Source organism: Salvia miltiorrhiza, chromosome 3 (assembly GCF_028751815.1).
Source record: "Salvia miltiorrhiza cultivar Shanhuang (shh) chromosome 3, IMPLAD_Smil_shh, whole genome shotgun sequence".
In the NCBI taxonomy this organism is placed as follows: domain Eukaryota; kingdom Viridiplantae; phylum Streptophyta; class Magnoliopsida; order Lamiales; family Lamiaceae; genus Salvia; species Salvia miltiorrhiza.
The window spans coordinates 22,357,942-22,363,265 of NC_080389.1; the positions used below are offsets into that span (position 1 = coordinate 22,357,942).

Below are 5,324 nucleotides of genomic sequence, written 5' to 3' on the forward strand. Positions count from 1 at the left end.
AGAACTTGAAAGAAGAGAAGAATTAAAAAAAATGACTAACGGGGTCAAACGACCGTTAGTGAAATGAGTATAATTGTTTGATTTTTCAGACTTTGAGGGCTTATTTGATTCAATATTGACTAGGGAGAGCAATACGCTATAGTTCATCTATTTTAGGAGCCTATCTACACCTTAACCCTATAACAAATATAAAAAGATTAATAATTTCATTTAGGATGAATTAATTTACAAGCTCATTTGTTAAGGTATGATCACTATTTTTATAGCAACAAAAACTGCAACTAACACAGGCAATTGTAGCAAATAATAAGTAACCGAGTATCGTATCCACAGGGACTATTATAACGAATCACTCTAAGTAATCCTAACTAAACTCTAGTAATATTCAGGCAAACGAAAGTAAGAAGGTTTGACTAGCACTAAATTCAAATAACAACAAATAAAATAAGGTAAAAACTCAAATAATAAAATACTCTGACCCTAGGGATGTACTTTCACTAATCAACTACATGCATTTAATCTATTGATTCAATTACCAATTTAATCCAACCCTGATGAGAGATCACAGAACTATTTACAAGCTTCTCTAACGAACACCTATGAAAGTAGATTAATTTCCCCCCCTTCACATTCAAGACTCCAAGGAATAAATTAACTCCCAAGCGTACACAAAGAATAGCTCCCTATAGTTTTACCTATCCCATTCAAGTGTCAAGGCTACTACTTTAACATGCATTCCTGAATCGGCTGAACAATTATCGCATTCAAGACTTAAACTGAACAGCTAAACATGTAAATTATTGGCCAAATAATTCACAAGAAATTAAGCACTAGGAATCATGAATCACAAGTTGGAAGGCAAATTGATATCAATAAATCATACACACATAATTAATCAGCTATGTACAAACCCTAGGTTCAGATTAAAGAACTAGCCAGACATACTAAAATAAATCAAAAGCATAATAAATAAGAAAGCAATTGTAAAAACTAAATTAAATAAAAACTGAATAAAAACGATTGTAACGGCTTGAATCTTCAATCTTGATCCAAGCCTTGAAAACTAGAAAGCAATAAAATTCTAAAGCTGTAAAACTAAAGTATGAATGCTAGGGTTCGGGGGATGTTTCGAATAGGTCAAAAGAGGACCTATTTATAGTTTTTAGATTTCCTTTGGATCATCACGGAAGTTCCCATGCAAAGTACAATTCTAATGGTAATAGAATCGTGTGAAATAAGGAAACTCTCCAGCTGGATGCGCGCTCCAGAAAAATACTCCCACACATGCCGAATTCGCAGTTCTCGCCAGAGGAATGAGTGTCACCAGGGTAACGGGTCACGCCAGAGGAATGAATGATTTCTCTGACCTCGCCAGAGAAATGAGTCGCCAGCGGAATGGGTCGCCAGCGGAATGATGATTTCTCTGCTATCGCCAGAGGAACGGTGATTTCTCTGGCTTCTCGATTCCGCTGTAATGGACTTTGCGATTCCGCTGTAATGGCTTCTCTCGATTCTGCTGTAATGGCTTCTCTCCCCTCTGCTCTGACTAATGACTCCTCTGGTGATGACTTTGCTACACTGGCCTCTTGATTTCGCTGACTCCAGCGAAATGGTGATTTCTCTGGCGATTGATTCCTCTGCACTGGAGACTTGATTTCGCTGTACTGGCACTTCGCTTTTCTGACGCTGGCGCTTCTTTGCTCTGGTCTTTGACTTCTCTGACTCCAAAGGAATGGTGATTTCTCTGCTGTGGAGACCAGAACACCTAGAAAACGCCCAATTCATACAAAATTCTCCAAAATTGCATTCTTCCATCTCGAAAGCCTAAATCTCCTGCAAAGCATAGAATACACCATAAAACGCACCAATTTCCAGAAGATTATCTTAAAATACGCACAAACAAACCCTTAAAAATAGAGTAATTTAAGCATAAATCAACTCCCCCACACTTAGCCTTTTGCTTGTCCTCAAGCAAAATCTATATGAATCCTAGGAAGAAATTGATTTCAACAATGTTCATTTCCATAACATTCACAAAGTCAATTCAAAACTTTACCATCAACACACATCTCTCGATCATGCAAGTAACTCAAAGTTTAAGAAGCAACAAAAGAGTAATGCAAGTAATTTCATCAGACCCAATTCTCCGCTAGAAGTGAATTCCCTAATGTGACCGCCTTTATAATCAATATCACCATTTTTTCACACTTTGTGTGCTTAGAATTTTCGACAGTTGAGCCATAATTCATGAAATAAAACCATTTGGATGTAATCCAAAGTCTTTTCATGTGGTTTCCCATGCTCATAGTTAGACTAGAGGAGCAGAGACTCAGAGCTATCACATTTCAGAACAAGCCAGATGTTTCAGAGCTGGCAACTTTGAAGTTGGCAATTCGTCCAACATTTTCACAGATAAGATACGATCGTAGGCAATCACAATGACAACACTCCTTCTAGCATCTACCGAACAAATCACGTTTTACTAACTTACAAAAGTGTTGCAACAAAACTCATAATTCTTTGCACAAACAAGAAACATATATCAAAAGTAAAATAAGAATAACCACCACAAAAACACAAACCTGAAATGCACATCGAAAACCATCTTCTCTTCCACAAATTCATAAAAATTAGCCAGATTCGAGACCAAAAACTAAGCATAGAAAAATCAATCTCGCCCAATTTTGAAAAATATAAGCAACAAAACACCACCCCCACACTTAAAACATGCCATGTCCTTATGGCATAAAAGAAATACGAAGAGTGTAGAAAACGTCCCTGATTATTGGCAATGAAAAGCTGAACCATCGTGAGAGGTGGCGAAAAGGTTTGTGAACTTGGGCAGAGTAGAGAGTGGCGGCGCTGGGTAGGGCAGCGAAGAGTAGAAAAGGCTGCGCTGGACAAGGCAGCGAAGAGAGCGTTGCGCTGAAACATGAAGACCTCCAGAAATCTGGCAGAGAAACACCTGTTCCTCTGGCGGTGGCATGAACAAAGCGCGAGATCTCGCAACTTCCAAGCTCAATACCGCACTAAAAACCCCAAACAAACAAAGAAACAAAAAGAAACAAAACGACACTAAAAGAAAGAAAAACAAAACAAAGAAAATGGTTGGGTTACCTCCCAACAAGTGCTTAATTTAACGTCTAGAGCTCGACGATACCTCATGGTCTCAATGAACATCAAACGCCATGGGCGTGACAGATCGCCTAACACGAACAGAGACAAAGGGCTCATGTGCATCAGCTGCGTGAAAGACGACGCTTCCATTGGGCACATCTATCATAGCCCTCCCCGTAGCTAGGAATGATCGACCAAGAATCAACGGCGGATTTGCATCTTCAGGAATATCGAGGACCAAGAAATCCGTAGGGAAGATGAGCTTGTCAACCTTCACAAAGATGTCCTCAAGCTTTCCTCTCGGCTTTACTCTTGATCTATCCGCCATTTGAATCTCCATCGAGGTCGGCTTGAGATCTCCAATTCCCAACCGCTTGAAAACAGAGATGGGCATCACATTGACACTAGCCCCTAAATCGCAAAGAGCCTTGGGAAAGAGCTTTCCTCCAATCTCGCACTCAATGGTGAAGCTACCCGGATCTTTCTTCTTCGAAAGTAGATGTATTGGCAGTTCAGTGCACACAGCTTTCACCTGCGAGATTTTCTCATCCTCCTCACCCATCTTCTTGGTGTGAACAACTGCCTTTTCTTCTTTATCATTGGCAGAGGAACGGATGTTGGCAGAGAAATGGCTGATTTCTCTGCTCTGGCTGTTGAGCACTGAGCTTCGCTTCGCTGCTCCGATATCTTGAGGCTGTGCACGCCGGTCTGATTCTTCAAGTAGCATCTCTAGCTCATCCACTATGCGTCTATGCTCTGTCTCCTCGGGATTGGCAACTTTTTTCTCATTCTTGCAATGGGAGATCTCCAGCTTGATTTCCTTGGCATCCTTCCCGTCCTATAGCTTTGGATGATCCCGCTGCTCTGTCCCACTTCTAAAATGAATTGCATTACACTTTTTGCTCGGCTTCACAGTACATTGCTCTTCAAGCACCTCCCTCTTCATCAGACTACGGGGGAATGGAGCTTTTGGGATGTATTCCCTAAGTGGAATAGGAGATTTGTATGGTTCCTTACTTGGTTGTTCGTTCTCGTTGCTTATCCTCCTATCTTTTGGAGACAGAGTGCCATCGAAAATAGCATTGCATTGGCCCCTAGGATTGACAGTAGTGTTGCTCGGTAATTGGCCTGGCTTGTCCTGCGCAGCTGCTTGATTGGCCATCTGACCAACTTGAGTCTCCAACATCTGCACTTGCTTGGACAGTGCTGAAAAATTATTTCCAATATGACTCACTTGAGACTCCAAATTGGTCATCCTTGCATTAACAGTTGTCTTCATACTAGACACCTCTGTTAAAACCTGCCGCATCATATCCTCAAGCGATCCCTTCTTCGGCTCATTTATAACTCCTCCGCTAGACACAGAAAACTCAGGTGGAGGCTGCACAGCATTGTTGGGATTTGAATAGGAAAAATTTGGATGATTCCTATTATTGGGATGATACAGTGGATTTTCGTCATGATGTCCCTGATAGTTTGGTCTACTGAATTGGTACTGCCGCTGGACATAATAAGCATCTTCAAACTGCGACACATCAGGTAAACTCGGCTGCTGAGGAATTTTAGCTAGCAGTGCCTTTCTCTCCAACTCATACTGCTTTTGAAGAGCTTCATATTTTTCCTTAAAATCATCTCTCTCCACATGCACAGCTGCAATTCTTCTCGTAGAATTTCTGTCATTCGGCCATTGATAACTGTTGGAGGCCATCTCTTCTATCACACGATTAGCCTCCTTTGTATTTCTATGGAGAAGACATCCACCTGCAGTAGCATCCACCATACTTTTTGTCAGACCAGTCAAACCATTATAAAAGTGAATGATTTGCTGATCCTCTGTGAAACCATGTTGTGGGCAGTTCCTGAGCAGCTCACGAAATCTTTCCCAGGCATCATGAATGGTCTCATCTCCTAGCTGGGAAAAGTGAGAAATCTCTGCAATGATTTTCTGAGCTTTAGAAGCAGGAAAGTATTTTGCTAGGAAAGCTCTACACAAATCCTCTCATCCTGTAATAGCAACTCTGTCCAAACTCTTGAACCACTCCTTTGCTCTGTCTCTGAGAGAGAATCCAAACATCTTCATTCTGATGGCATCTGGTGGCACTCCATTCTGCTTAATAGTGTCGCAGATATCTAGAAACTGAGTGATGTGAGCATGCGGATTTTCATCAGCCATTTCACTAAACTGTTCAGGTTGCACCATGTTTATC

At 41.0% G+C, this 5,324-nt stretch overlaps 1 non-coding gene across 1 annotated transcript; it reads left to right on the top strand.

Annotated features, from left to right (window-relative positions):
• Window positions 1-4,955: 4,955 nt before the first annotated feature.
• LOC131019260 (small nucleolar RNA R71) lies at window positions 4,956-5,062 on the top strand. Its single transcript, XR_009100180.1, has one exon. It is a non-coding gene; the product is annotated as a small nucleolar RNA R71 (small nucleolar RNA).
• The last annotated feature ends 262 nt before the right edge of the window (window positions 5,063-5,324 follow it).